At 42.2% G+C, this 15,922-nt stretch overlaps 1 protein-coding gene across 17 annotated transcripts in view; it reads right to left on the bottom strand.

Moving 5' to 3' along the window:
• The window catches only part of RREB1 (ras responsive element binding protein 1), a 173,082-nt gene that overhangs the window by 81,652 nt on the left and 75,508 nt on the right, over nucleotides 1-15,922 (bottom strand). Inside the window, exons 1-2 of one of the 17 annotated variants that reach the window (XM_070244056.1) lie at nucleotides 9,014-9,180; nucleotides 6,757-6,898 (exon numbers count right to left, since the gene is read on the bottom strand). The exons of 15 other annotated variants lie outside the window; for them this stretch is intronic. The gene's annotated coding sequence lies outside the window, so the exon portion shown is untranslated. Of the gene's footprint in view, nucleotides 1-6,756; nucleotides 7,774-9,013; nucleotides 9,181-15,922 lie in introns of those variants that run through there. One more of the 17 variants, XM_014734707.3, reaches the window with a different exon arrangement.

Here is a 15,922-nt window from a genome sequence, read left to right as displayed (position 1 = left end):
GGCCAAACGGCAAGCACTCTTCAACATCCTCAATTTCCTCCCAGCCATGAAGCCAGGAACAACCTGTACAGACAAAGAAAATAGAAAACTTGCAAAACAACGGCATCTACCGTGCTCACTGAATATGCCCGAGGAAATTTTTTCAAAGCTCTTTAAGATGCTTCATTATAATTCTGAAAAGAAAATACAGTCCACTACACCCAGGCACGCACATGTTCACACAAACCGAATTTCATGCTCTGCCGGCCCCACAACTAAAATGCAGAAGTCAAAATATAACTCAAGAGAGTGGCCCCAGTTACTTCACAGATTTGGAATTGTAACTGACACCTTTCCATAAACTATATTATATTAGAGGCCAGTTATATCCTGGCATGTTCCCAATCTGGAAACAGAATTTTCCTAAGAAAAAAAAAAAAGGACTAACAGATTATATAACAATTTGCTACCTGTCTATGGTGCAAATGATGCTTGCAGGAAAGACAGAGATGTAAGAGAAAACTTTATCGTCTCTTTATTTCTTATAGTTAACCCCTAATGCTGTGCTCTGGGCAAGGCAAGAATAATCCTTTTATGGCTTTACCCACAAGAAACTACTAACTGTGCTGATAACTGTTTTTTACCCTACTAGGTTTTAGCCTACAAGATTCATTTAATGGCCTAGGAGTTTGGAAGACAGATATGTAAAGTAATTCTAGTTCCACCTACTTTACATGGAAATAGCACCATGCTATTTGTTCTAGTCAGGTATTCTGTACATCCCAGATTTATAGTCAAATATTGTTATTCCCATTCATAACATTACACAAATGCTTCTTTAATTTTTTTTAGCTTAGAGAAAGAGAAAACAAAAGGACCCACTGATCCATCAAAGTTGCCAGCCCTTAAAACTTTCACAGCTTCTTTGCACTTATCATGTCTATGGCTTCAGCCACCAAACAGGTTTCATTTAAAAACTAGGTCTCTTTAGTTTCCTGCAGTGTGAGTTCCAGGCTCACCCTTGCTCCTTTCAGTGTGCTTGAGCCAAAGCCTAGGAGAGTGCACAGAAAATATGCGTTCTCTGCTCAGGGTTAAAACGAGTCGCTTAAGACATTCTCTACTCTTTTTGTACCCCAGATGCAGGGCAAGATTCTCTATCAATGTGAAAACCTGAAATAGGATGATCATTCTCAGACATTAGTTTACTGATGTCCCAGATGTTAGAACCACCAACAGCTGGAAGACAGAGCCCCTGGCCTCAAAGGCTGGTACTTAGGCTGGAGAGGTAGAGTAGGCAGGAAACAAAGAGATAAATTCTAATCCCAGGGAAAATGGATTATGAGCCAAACACTTTAAGGGCTGCGGGGCTCCCCAGCGGTAAGTCATCGAGTGTGAGGACAGGAAAGTAAAAACAAACCTGAGCTTGAAAGAGAGATGGGCTTTCAGAAGACAGTGCATTCTAGTTATAAGGAAATGCATGGGGGAAAAGCACCGAGACCCAAGAGGTATGACTGCGTGGAATGCAGTGTTTCGAAAGCATTAGCTCCTAAATTCCTACATTTTCTCCCTTCTCCAGCGAAATGAGAAAAACCAGACGATTTACTGAAATTCTCACAATGATGAATTTATTAATTTTTTTTAGGTTAAAATGCCCCCTTTTAAAATGAGATGATAAAGACAGTAGATGGTTGAGACTGTTTTTTAATGCCCTTACTTGGCAAAAGAAAAAACATGGCAATCCTGTGTCTAACTGCCAAAGTTTTGTCTTAGGTTTCTGGCCATGAAAACAAAGCCCTTGGGAGCCACGGGATGATACCAGTGCATTGTAGAAAGGAGGGAGGGCAGAGTGGGGGAAATGGCAAAGATGGGGCCAGCACAATTATGCTGAGGTCAAGGTTCCATCTCAGAGGGATGAACTTGATCCTGTGGCTGTGGGAACCAATTGAAGGGTCCCCCACTTTTTTTTAAACCGTGGGATGAAATAATCATATCCATATTTTAAAAAGTTCTTGGCAACAATTTGAAAAATGGACGATTAGAGGGATATAACCCAGTTAGGAGGCTACTACAATACAGTCTAAAGGACAGATATGAGGAGCACAGGGGTCCACGGACCAACCTGGCTGTGAGGAGACTCCGGGCTTCCTGCATTGGCAACAGAGTGGATGGCAAGGCACTTAACTGAGTTGCAGAAAAAATTCGCAGGACAGGAGAGAGTAAAGAGAATACAGCAGGAAGGGACTAGTTATAGAGGAGCAAAATTAAGCGAGGAGTTCTCTTTAAAAGAAAACCTAAGAATGTCCATAGACAGAAAGGAGCAGATGGGAAAAAGGAGATGGGGTTCTAGGGGAGGTGGAAAGGAGGGCCAGGGGGCTGCCAGGCCCCGGGAGATGAAACACTGTGGTTGACAGAATACCTAACATAGGTAGCCATGTACACATACTCATTCACTGTCAAATTGGACTCTGCTAACAAAACTGATCGCCACAAGTGGCTGATGGGCCGGAAAGTGCTTAAAAAGCCTTAGTTTACAGGTTACAAGCCTACACAAAACTTTAAGAAATATAAAACAAAAGAAAAACAAAATCCATCTTTTTCTATCTTTCAAAGAGCCTATCATATAAAACTAACATGTTAGATACTAGGTAAAATATTTTATTGAATTGATAAGATCCAGAGCAGCAACGTCCAGTTCAAAGCTCCGCAACGATGAAAATAATCCCTATCTTCTCTGTTAGCCACACATGGCCACTGAGCACTTGACATTAAGCTAGTGTGACTAAGGAACTAAATTTTAAATTTTTATTTAAGTTCCATTTAAATTTAAATACCTACACATGGCTAGCAGCTGTCTGGCTGTTGTACTGGATAGTGTAGGTCCATGGTCTTTTTTTTTCTCCAGTAATCTTGGGTTACTAGATTGTAGTCCTTAATTTGTTTGCTTCCTGGGGTTTTTAAACCCAAAGGTCAGAATAAAGATGACAGAGAATAGTTTTACCTGCAGGCATGGGAGGGGAGTGAGCTGATCCCTGAAGTAACTTACTATGCTATGATTCTTCATTCTTCCCAGTGTTTATCAGTTTCAACTATAAAGGGAAATAACCCATGAAACTAACAATAGAAGGACATCTCCTAAACTAGACTGACTTCTCCTAGGTGAGTCATCCCCACCCTGTCCCATCTACCCCAAACCTGCTCAGCCCTGGTCCCACCTTAAACATGAAGGTCAGTGTGTGAAAACATAGGAAATGTTTATAAAGTTAGATCAAGTTTAAAAAGAAGTTAGTACATTTAAGCATTCTATGATGTTATGATAACGTTATTTAAGGATAGAGTATGGAAGATGCAACCTGAAATATGTGTGATGGGACTATAGTGATTTTTAAAAAATAAAGCATAAATTAATATCACTATAAATTTAATTCTTGTTATTTAAAATTTTTTTAAATATACAAAAAAGAAAATAATCAAACTGCATCCCTTCTTAAGATGTGAAACTGTTCTCCTCCCTCCCTCCCCCACTTTACGTATCTTTAGTCATAGCCCAGAGCCTGGCACAGTAGGCATCTGTCTAGCTCCTTCTATACAATTAGGGGTGGTATGCTCAAGCTGATAAGCCTTGTTCTACAGACAAGTACAAGATTCATACCCTTGAAACTGTATTTTTATGTGGTATTCACTTTTTTGGGAAAAGAATTCATATATTTGATCAGATTTCAAACCTTCCTTTTTCTTGTCGAAGATGAGAGCAACCATGTAAATCACTTCGAATAGTATTTGACACATGGCAATAGCTCAATAAAAATTAGTGAAATCAATCCCCCAATTTCCCAATGCCTGCTATAAACAATTATAATTTTAGAACAGAATTCATCCTACGGAAAGGAAGCAGAGGTAAAGAGATCATTGTGTGCCCCATCTATGTCACTGCATTTATGTACCCCAGTTGTATTTTGCTGTACCCCAGTTATTCTAGAAACAACTGTTGGAACCAAGTTCATTTTCTGATGCTGACTATAAGGTTAAAACTTTCTGAGTGTGTAGTATCACCATCCCTAGGCCATCAAAGGCAGCAAGGAGGTTTTCTGTAAGATCCACGTCTGGGTGTAAATGTGGCCCAAGCACAGCAATTCCTGGGAATCTCAAAGGGGTCCCAGAATAGAGGGTAGCCTTGTGGAGGATGTTTGTTTTGCAATTAACAAAAGGAAATGGGGGCGTTAGCGAGCCTTTTAAATAGAAGCCAAGAATTAAAACTGAGGCTGTCTATGCACGGAACAGTTTTTATTTAAATTGCAATGCATAAATAAAATAAATCGGCTATAAAAGGGAGGATTATATCAACTATAAAATTCAAGAGTCAACCAGGGGAGTGAGAAAAGGGACTGTGATTAAAAGGTGTTGGTTGGGGTAAACTGTTTTGGTCCTTGTTTTCTCACGTGTCCTTTGAAGCTGAAAACCAACCAATTTTTTCCGGCCTTCAAAATGTCAGAAGTTTTTTGTGTTTCGTTTTTTTTTTTTTAAAACCACCTGTCTGAAAAAATAAACAAATTGGACCTGTACTCTCCCTTCAAATGATTTGGGGGGGAAATACTCTACCTAAGGCCCTCAAATACTTCATGATAAAAATGCATGTCCTATAGATGTACTACTAGTCTTAGGGCCGGGGGTTGGGGGAGGAGTTCCAAGAGCTCACCACCTAGGTGAGGGAAAAAAAAGAAGAAAACACGGGAAGGTAAGAGAATGACATGTTGTCTATGCAATACTAATTTTAAATCCAGAAAAAAACACTGGCATGTGTAACTGGAGGGGTATCAGAGGTGGAAGAGAGGCTGCAAGGAGCTGATACCCAGAAAAGACCAGAAGCCCTGGGGCCAGGTCCTGCTTACAGAGGGTGCATGGGGGCAAATCACAGGGAGCTGGCACAGCTGGGACTGGGGCAGCAGGGGGTGTCAGCTCTGTGTAGGCCTGAGAGGATGATGTCAGAGTTTTAAGCAAACTTGTCTGAACATGGTATAGTACTGCAGGGGAGGGAGACTAGAAATGGGAACAAAGGGAATAGAGAGGGACAGGTAAACCTCAAAACCTTTCAAAGACCTGCAGAGACCTGGAAGCAGGCTGGATATACAATGGAAAGACTGGAGGGAGCTAAGCAGTAAGTGGTTGGGCTAATTTCTTTTTTAAACACTTGGAAAGTAAAGAAAGAGAGAGGACTCAGAAGGGAAGGTCTTAGTGCTATGATATTAGTATATGGGTGGGAGATCGGGGCTAATGGGTACACGTGGGATTGATCCCTCCCTCTGTAGGGAGGTAAGGCCTAAGCCAGGTGAGCTGATGTAATTCAGAGATAAGAAGGTCCAGAATGAAGACCCATTTTAAGCCACAGAGATAGGAATAAGGGCTGGTAGGAATAAGGTCTCCAGGAGGGAGGAGAGTGTCCAGATAAATGTGAAAGCATTAGCAATGAAGGGGCATCACTCTCTGAGTCTGGAAACATGAAAGAGTAAAAAGAAGAACATTTGAGGCATTGCTCAAGGAAGCTCAAAGTTAGATGGTCTTAATCTTGACAACACAGTAGGCACTCCAATATTTTACTGGTTAGTAACATCAAGAAAAGAGGCAGTCGGGTCTTATGCTGTGAGTAGGAGGAAGACAAAAGGAGCAAAGGACCCTAGAGAGCTGGTGGGAGGGAGCACAGTGGCAGTCAGAGATAAATAAAGGCCTCCCCAGCAGCCAGGGAAGATGACGCTTAACAGAGGGGGGCCCTCAGTTAGTGTAGGTATTTATAACCATGTGATCTCAAGGTGCTCTTGAACAAGAATGGGCTCATGGAAGCAGCTAAGGGGCCCTCTGTAAGTCTCTCCTACTCAGGGTGAGTCTGGCATCCTGTTTCCTACTCTGGATGGCTGGGTTAGGAGAAGGGAGGAAAACCGTGTTATTTCAAATGGTTGCATCTTTTATTCCTGCTATTTGAGGCAAGCCTATTACGTTTCTTCCAACAGATGCCCAATTCACACATGTAGCTGCTCTCCTAAACAGTAAACAAGTAGATTCTATCTACAAATACCAAAGGCACCAGGTCTCCGAGAGAAGAGAAAACGTTTTCCAAACACCCAGCCCAAAATGGCTTTCACGTTTTTTTTTCTTTGAAGCTGAACTTTGCAACTCTAACCCAGATGCGCCTCAGTGAGGAATGCAGCTGGGAAATCCGCAAGGGAAGTGCTGGAGTTGGTTCTTAGGAGGCATAGAGCCCACCGAGAGCAAAGGGTCCTCGCCTTTCTCCAGGGTAGGCTGGTCTGGGCAAATCTGTGCACAGGGCTCCGTGATTCAATTAGTGTGAGTTCAGTTGCTCTTTTTTAGGTCAGTTCTTTCTTTTGTTTAGATCTGACTCAAGATTTACTTCAATTATCTATACCTCTGTTAGCGCACCTAAGCAAATTAAACCATTTAAAGTGATGAAGGGAAAGGAAGTGATGAGGGGAGAGGAAAGGAAGGAACTGGATCTTTCAAATAACATGTGCAAATAGCCTCCTTCCTCTCCCCTGTACCGTCTCTATTCCCTTAAATTACTAAACTCCTAGACAAGCAACTGTTTCTCAAAGGAAAATTCTAGACTCTAAGTCTGAATGTGAAAACCCCGTGGTTAAGCCCTGGCTTGCAGAAAACTAAAAATTTCAGCAATTCTGGAATGAAATGTTATGTGTAGAGCTATACAAAGCGTAGCAGCTGTTCCCAGCCAACATGAAAACCGAAAGGGGTGATGCTATCTTTATCCTCTACCTAGAGTCAAAGCTGGTACCGTCCGGGACAGAGCTGCCAAGGAGCTGTCTCAGTTCTAGTCTGCTGAGCACAACAGACAAAGAAGGCAAGGGGATGCATGGGCCAGCAAAGTACACCCAAACAGCAACAAATAATGACCCACCTGGAAGAGAGAAAATGCAGTTAATAATTAAAAAAATTTAAAGGACGCAAGGAAACAGAACTGCTTGAAAAGCAGTTCTCAATGTCATTTGGAAATGCTTTTAAATCAGTCCAAAATTCAAAAGATTAGATTGTGTCTAACTCTGTGGAAGGGGGAGAACTTTATCAATTTTCTTGGAAGGAAAAACACATTTTCTTTATTAAGACTCAAGTCCTGCTCATAAAAACTTAACAGAAACCTTCTTCAGACCACCTCATGGAATCAGGCCTCAGATCAGTGTCTCAGAGGGCAGATGATGAAACATGAAAGACCTAAGAATCAAAAGGGAAGGTGACGAGAACAGGGCTTCTCTCATAAGCTTGAAGCTTACACGTAGGTTAACTGAAGAAAATGCTCTTCTGGTGTGACAACTACCTCACTCTGAGAAACACTTCCCACTAGCAACTTAATTCTACCCTTAACAACCCTATTCTATTTATTGTTCAGTTTTAAATAACTGGGCCACTGCTGTCTAGCCACGCATCTCCAGGATTGACCAATACCATAGCCAGCCCATCACACACGTAAACCACCAACGACTGAAGCTGGTAGTGAGGCGGCTTAACTCGTAATGTGAACTGCCACCAACACACCACACTTCCTGCTAATTCTGACAGACTGTCTCCATTCAGGAAAAAGTTAAAAAGTACCACATGACCTGGTGGGTTACCAGATCAGTAAGCAGAGCTGCAGAGCAGTTAAGGAGTGGACTTGGGAGCCACACTGCCCGGGTTCAAAACCTGCATCTTCCACTGTCCAGCTGTGATGAGTGGCTTGATCTTGCAGCATCGCCCTTACACAGTTAATGGAACCTCTCCCTGCCTCAGTTTCCTTATCTGTAAGATGGAGACAATGATAATACATAGTTCGTATGGTTGCTGTGAGAAAACAGATGACTTAAATCTGTAAAGTGCTTAAACACGGTCTGGGACATATAGTGAAGACTCCCTAAGTGCTTCCTACTATCATATCTGTGTTCACAAGCGACCATATGATTACTGCACAAATATACTGGCAAGTGCATATCGGCATTTCAGGGTTGATTCACTAATGATCAGTTCAACAGGTGCTAAAGACACTCCATTCATCCAGGGCAGTGGTTCTCCAACTTTAGCATGCATCTAGAGAGCTTACTACAAAAGCTTTCTAGGCTCCATCTCCAGACTTTCTGATTTAGAAGGTCTGGGGCGGGTCCTAGGAATCTGTGTTTCTAACAAGTTCCCAGGTGATGTGGATGCTGCTGGTCTGGGGATCACACTTTGATAACTACTGCTCTGTGGAACAGTTAACTCCTTATGTTCTATGCTTCAAGCCTAAGCCTTACCCAAATGTGTACAGTGAGCCTTAAGGAGATAAAATTAGAAAGGAGAGTAGCAAATATGCCCATGGCAAAGAGGTTTGCTGCTCAGAGAATATCCATATGTTCTTCCACACTGTGTAGCACCCCTATACCTCTGCATGTGGCAGACCACATGAAAAGTTCTGGCCAAGGGCTGTGAGCCAAGATGATGTGACTTAATTCCAGGCTGAAGCTTTTAAAAGCTGACGTGTGACCTGCTAGCTCTTTCCTTACTGTGGCAATCTGGAAGCAGATATAGGATAAGGGCAGCCTGGATCCCTGGGTCACTGCTTGGAAGGGAGCTATACCAGAGAGCTGTGAGACATGCAGGTAATGAGCTGTCCACAGTATACTACCTTCCAGACTATATGGAATTAAGCATAATAAAGATTCTCCTCCCACAAAAATTACCACCACCCCCCCAACACACAGACAGCCAAAACAAACTGTAATCTAGAACAACTCAACAACAAACTAGAAATGTATGAAATACACAAAATTAAAAGAACTAGGTAGACAGCATTTAGAAATATGTGCTAGAATCACATAGGTCCTTTCTGGTCTCTAGAACAAAACAGCACTTCTCTGGAGGGCCCTCTATGAGGAGGACTTGAGGTGAGTGGGACCTACAACAATCTCAAGGGTGGGGGAATTTCTTGTTGGAATTCTCCCTAACTCTTTCTACAGAGGGCAGGAGAACAAGCCCTTTGTGTACACACAAACACACACACACACACATTTGAAAACTCATCTCCAAAGGAGTTCAGCAGCTCTCTCCTCCCCAATTAGCACTGACAAAGCTCAGGTTGACAAGAAGGGATCCCGCTGCTTCTGGCCTTCTCAAGTTCCTAGGCCCCTTGAGCGCCTCATTCTCTGGGTGTGTCACATTCCATCTCTTTAGGTACTTCAATGTGGCCAAAAAGAAAAAAAAAAAGTAAACATTCACGTGATGCATTTGGTCACATATTCTAACTCAGCTGTAAAATCAGAGTTGAAAATAATAAAAAGGCCCCCATGCTAAAAGCTGAATTTCTCTAATACGTTTTATAGCTATTCAGCTATTGGGTTTTTTTGGTGAGTGGATTTTTTTCTTTTTTCATTTCTTTCAGGAGACATGAAAAAAATCATCAAAAAAAAAGAAAACTTGAAAAACTAAACATTTCTATTTTCAAAAAACTCATATGACATACTACCTTTAAGACATTACGGAGACCAATGAAGTCTCCCTGTACAGACTAAAACAAGGCTACTTCTTTACTTTTCATTAAGCAGCTATCACTAGGGCACATTTTCTCAGGATACCAGAGATAACAGGAATAATGAGCAATCAGATAATAGCTGGGTTTATTAATAATCACAGAGCTGGGGCCGGCCCCGTGGCTGAGTCGTTAAGTTCGCACGCTCTACTTTGGCGGCCCAGGGTTTCGCGGATTGGGATCCCGGGCGTGGACATGGTACCACTTGTTAGGCCACACTGAGGCCACGTCCCACATGCTACAACTAGAAGGACCCACAACAACAAAAAAATATACAACTAAGTACTGGGGGGGGGGGTTTGGGGAGAAAAAGCAGGAAAAAAAAATCACAGAGCTAAAGAAACTCAGCATCACATCTTGCTAGTACTCTCCTGTAAGGCCCCTGATAACTCCGTTATTTAGCAAGTTCATTTTACAACACTCATAATGTATCCTCAAATCAGAGTCATTGTGTGTGATTCTGCAAGAGAAATGTAATAGCAATATCCACATTTAGAAAACGAAATCCATACAAAAGTGACCTCGTGTGATTTTTGTAATCTAACTTGCTCAGTTCATTTCTTCCATACTTATGTTCATAATGAGAGAATCAAGCTATAAAGTAAAATTCCTGGGAGTTTATAAACATTATGCTTTATAAAGCCAAAAGCTCCCTTCCATTTACTTATGCCCAAAGAGCATAAGAGAGTCTGCAGACTTCTACACATGTCCACATGTCAGGAATTTATTTGAGAGCTTAACAAGATGGTTCTCTCTATTCCCTCGCCTAGCCGGGCCGGCCACCTTCTCCTAGAGCAGGGAATTGCAGTGCACTCATCAGCACAGCTGCTCATCTTTGCTCTCACTGCTGCTGCCTCCTCCAACTTGCATCCAAATAAATCTTAGGCCACAGAAATGTCATGTCCCTGCAATGTGCAACTTTTATGCAGACCTAAGGCCATGACCAAAATCAGTTCTTGGCTAAATGACTCCCAAACCAGCATATCCCACGCACTCTGAAGTTCCTTCTCTCCACGGACTCCTCAGCACAGAGACTGCCTGCACTTGCTGCTCCTGGGGGCTGGTTTGCAGATCATATGACTGCTGAAATCCCTCGGATAAAAGCAGGCATTGTCCACTTTTCCTTGAAATCTCAAAATCCTGGATAAGACCAGCAATCAAGTAACATTTCAATCCTCCAACAACCTTAAATCAATTGATCAAATTCTTCTCCTTGAGTCTCAACTCCACCCCTTATAAATAAGGCAATGTCCAGTAAAAGCCATTTCAGTCAGCTTTTAAAGCAGACTGACAGCATTTACTTTAAATAAAAGATTAAGATTAGTTGAAGGGGGAAAAGGTTTTAAACAAACAATGAATGCTATGGACTGAGATGCTAATAACTGCCCAACAAATTTCTGCCATGCCTTTAAAGTGCTCTGGGGGCATCAGAGTATTAACTGAAAGCATGCTCCCTTCCTTCTTCACGTTTGGCCACCAGTCACACAGATGAATTCTCTGTGCCTATGATTCATGGAGGCTGATCTCCAGGCAGCCAGCAGCTGTTCCAATCCATGCCTGGGTGTTTCCCTCCCCTGCACCTCCAGCTCCACCACCCCAATCTCTCAACAGTTGTCCTTGAGGCCCGCCTACCCAGTGGATGCTGCAAGCACATCATCTCAAACAGAGCCAGAGCAGGAAGCTACAATCGCTTCACACAGAATGAGACACAAACCCTTGCACCCTTTGCCACATCCCTCCTGCAAGCCCTCTCTGTGCTGTCCCCACCCTAAGAAGTCAGCATGAAGACTTGCTCCTTGCTTCCTGGGAAGCAGTGGTTTTTATTACTTTTCCATGTGCTGTGAGCATCTAACATCCAGAGAAGTAATTCATATTTCTTATATGCAATTCATATACATTTTCCTTTCCTGACAGTCACAAACATCTAACCATAAGGGAATACTTTCCACCTTCAGCATGGCAATCAGGAGGTATAGTTTCCAAAGATATTCAGAAGACAAATTTCAAAACTAATTACACTTTCAAAGGGAACGATTTCTCTTAGTTAAAACACACACACACACACACCCTACTTGAATCAGGAGCAGAAGTTTATACCACCCTTATTCATATGTTAACAATGCATTACAGCAAGAAAGTGCACAAAAGACTTAAACAAATCTCATACTGTTATAAGCTAATATGTGAGTATTTAAAACACATCTATGAGTATGATTAATAAACTTAGGCCCCGAAATGCTTGATATTTAAACAGATAAAATCAAAATGCCTGAGAACCATCAGTAAGTATTAGCTACCCAGGAGAGTTTCAACCCCAGGATTTCCACAAAAATGTCAAAAAATACTTAGCAATGCCAAGAGAGATTTTGGTGTACCACCACCATGGAATGCGATGGGGGTCTTCATTTGTAAAATGGAGATACTGAGAAGAATAAAATTAACAAATAACCTAAAAAATATAACAGTCTCTGCTGAGTAAGCACATTTAATTTTTCAATTTAAGATTATTCCTCACAGCCAAAAAAGCCACATGGACACTACTCCAGGTGACATGGACACACACATGAATTGTGGAAGAATATGGAGTAAAATGAAGGCAAACTCACAAAAACAGACCAAGTGACCTAGAAAGTCCCTTCCAGCTCTAAATTCTAAGGTTCTTAGAATGAGCCTATAGTTGAGACGAGGGGTAAAAATCCACTCCTTCCTTCCATTTGTCATTTGATGGTTTAAAGTTAATTTGTTAAATATTTAAGTTTTCTAAGGCTTCCTTTAAGCTTGGAACTCCTTTTCTACAGAGACTGTGTCTCCCAGGGTATCCATGATTTGTTGGGTCTTCTCTTATCACCTGCATTTAAAAATCCATGACATTTTGTGTATTTTGTCAGTTAAAAATATGAAAGAATAGGGGCCGGCCCAATGGTGTAGTGTTTGGGTTTGCAGGTTCGGATCCCAGGCACAGACCTAGCACCACTCGTCAAGCCATGCTGTCGCGGCATCCCACATAAAATAGAGGAAGACCAGCACAGATATTAGCTCAGTGACAATCTTCCTCAAGCAAAAAGAGGAAAATTGGCAATAGATGTTAGTTCAAGGCTAATCTTCCTCACCTCCAAAAAAGGGAAAGAACAACTCACATTAGGAATACAGATAACCTAGTGAGGTATTTGGACGTCATTTGACTCTGTTAGCGAATCACTTTTTTCCCTGCAAATCTGGACAAAATAAATAATATTTTAGTATACATCTGAAGACACTGGAAGGTTTATTCTAACACTTCATGTTAACTCATAAAGCAGCTGCACATCACTGAGAGGAATTGTAGGGGGAAGTATTCAGAAATTAATTTTCCATATAAAACTCCTGGGTGTAAATCATTCTAAAGTATCTTTCAAACTTCCCCATCTCCTTAAGCAGAGCATAGTGAATCAACGTATGATTAATCTAACCTTTTTGGGTGATGACTCAGGATCATTACAATGAACAACTATTACACAAGGTGCCTTCGGAAACTAGTGTAACGTCCCTTCTACTTCAGTTTTGCCCCTACACCACATGGCCTTAGTTGGCCACGCTTTTTTTTTAACTGAGATCATGGTGGGTACCCATGCAATTGCAAAAAATAACAGGGCTCCTTGATCACTTTGCCCCATTTCCCCCAATGGTAACCAGGGGTAGGAGTGTCAGATCCAGGACCTCCTACTCCTGTCTGGTTTTTGAAAGCTTTATTTTACATGCTCAGCGCTGCCCCGCCCAACCCCCCCAACACACACCCTGCTGGTTCTCCCTCCCTCACATGAATATTCTGCACCTAAGAATTCGAAATCAGTGACCTCCACATAAGTGATATATTACTTTTGAGTCAACTGAATACTAATCAATTGCTGTGTCCAAACTTGTAAATGACACTCTGGCAGTACCCAGTGTCTTACTCTGAACACCATCTATCAAACACTGTTAATAGTTTGAAATGAATACACATAGCCTAAAAAAAATTTAATTTTTCTTTTCTGGACTCATTGGTATTTTTAAGGAAGTTTTAACTTATCAGTCACTTGTACTACTTGGAATGATTCAATTATATAAGTTAAAGGAAGAAAGTTCTAAAAAAGATATGATAAAGAGCATAATGAACGTGCTTTAGAGACTTCAGTAAATAAGAAAACTGTCACTTTGTTCTTCTACTGCATTAGGAACTTCTCAAACAAAGAAGCTTGATGAAGGCAGACAGAAAGGGGCTTATCAGCTTAAGAAAAGGGAAGGATGGTACAATTAACTGTCACACAGTCAGATATAATTCACTCTGATGAGGCCAATGAAAAAACAAAGCAAAGAAAGTGCCCATCTTGTCTCTTTATGTGATACCCAAATATCCCAGCGTCGCAAACCACTTTTTCTTCACGGGTTACCTATACACGTGGCCTAAGAATAAAAGCAATAGCCTTTGGAGGAAGCAGGGAAAGAAGGAAAAGAAAATAAGAGGAGGAAAAGGAAGAAGTCCCTTATCTGAACCACAAATGCCTCCCGCTGCTCACTCCAACAAGCTGTATCCTAGGTATTCCAAGAAAAAAAAAAACAACTGCATTTCTTTCTTATTACTGTCTCCTCTCCACTCCACAGACCCAGGCCTGCCAAGTGGAAAACGGCTGCCATCAGTTCTGCAGAGAGCTGCGTGTTCTGCCCTGGCAATCCGAAGGTGGAGTGTTGTAAACACACGACGACAGCTCAGGGAGGATCAGAGAGGAAACAGAGGGGTATACAAAAGCCACTTCTCCACTGGCCACCAACAATGCACGGTACAGAGCAGAGCTCACCCTCACAGTATTAAAAGATGCTCCAAAAACAAACAGTTGAAGACCGGGGACCATAAAACACAAAACGCATGTGGTGTGAAAGACACTAAGAGAAACAAGGTTTTTATTCTAAAACAGATGTAAAAAGAGAATTCAGTTTCTTTTCACGTGACAGTAGTTTCTTTAGTTTTCAGAGTGCCAGACACACTAGGATCAGAAACATGTTTCAAACAGTGTGAAGATGGAAAGGAAAAAGCCCCTTCCCCCTCCTTCCAAAAAGGAAAAAAGCAAGCCATGACACACCAGAAATAGCCCGAGTTGGCTTCTAAGCGCCAGAGGATCTGTGCATTAGGAGAGTTCCCTGCAATGTGTTATAGTGTGCTCAAGCATGACTATATATGGTATGTTTACAGAGGGATTAGACACAAACACCACGCAGAACTTATATCAGACCAGAACTGGCTTTGAAAGAGCTTGCTTTCTCTGCATTTATGGCCATAAGATATTCCCTAAGCCCAAGCTAACTTCGGAAGCTTCAAGAAGCAACGGTCTCATGACATGCTGGCACTCAGAGTGAGGGACTCCCCCTCACTGCCCTCCATGTCTCCATCCTAACCTCGCCTCCTCCCCTCCCACTCCCCACCCCCACAGGCCATCCACCCCACAGGCCCACAGAGGCATAACTGCACAGTGAAGAATGTCTCTGCTGAATGGGGCCTATGTTACATGACGAAGGGCAAGGACAAGCACGCCATCGATTTCTCAAGAAACAGCTGGCAAGGCTGAGGCCTCTCGCACAGGCTCTCTCGTCTCCACAAAGTATTTTCATCACATCAAGTGTTCTGCCACGGAGAAGGAACGTCAGACACCAAAGTGGGGAGAGGGACTGGGGGAGCAGGGGACAGTCTGAAGATGTTTTACTCCTGGGAGAGGAAAGTGGGAAGGGGGGAGGGGAGGTGAAGAGAGGGGGAGAGAAAGGCTTCATCACTGGCTTTAACAGTCTTGCCCAACCTGTTCTGCGGTATGTTCTGTTAACTCCTTTCTGGCAAATGGATGCAAACAGCAACCCCTTTCTTTCCTCATGTCTTCCCCACAGCCATAGTGCAATTTAAGGCAGACTTGTAGAGAAAAGTCTCAAAGAAAAACGCTAGCCCATTACTAACTGAACTCAAACGCACAATTTTCACCATATAGCATGAGCTCTTCACTAACAGCTCCCTGGACTGTTGTCTCACTGTAAACTACCAACTTCCCAGCCCTCTGCAGCTCCTAACCCTCCTCTTCCCCCTGAAAATATGTAAATCCTCCGATTTAGGTAAGTCAATGTTAGGATGAGGTAGGCCCAGTTTCATGCACTTGAACGAAGCACTATGTAAGAAGAAAGCATCAAGTTGCTGGGATTTTTCTTCCTCTTGATGTTTTTTGCTTGACATTAGGCATTTACGGGGTTAACAGACAACCTGCAGACCAGAAATTTACCTGCTTAGCAACAGGAGCATCAACTAAGCCACACTGGTTGTTTTGACACAGGAAAAGCAGTTTCTACCTGGTGAAAATACCTGGTGATGTTTCACTTGCCATTTTAAGCAACACACAT

Source organism: Equus caballus, chromosome 20 (genome assembly GCF_041296265.1).
Source record: "Equus caballus isolate H_3958 breed thoroughbred chromosome 20, TB-T2T, whole genome shotgun sequence".
In the NCBI taxonomy this organism is placed as follows: domain Eukaryota; kingdom Metazoa; phylum Chordata; class Mammalia; order Perissodactyla; family Equidae; genus Equus; species Equus caballus.
This window is presented reverse-complemented; position numbering and strand designations above follow the sequence as displayed.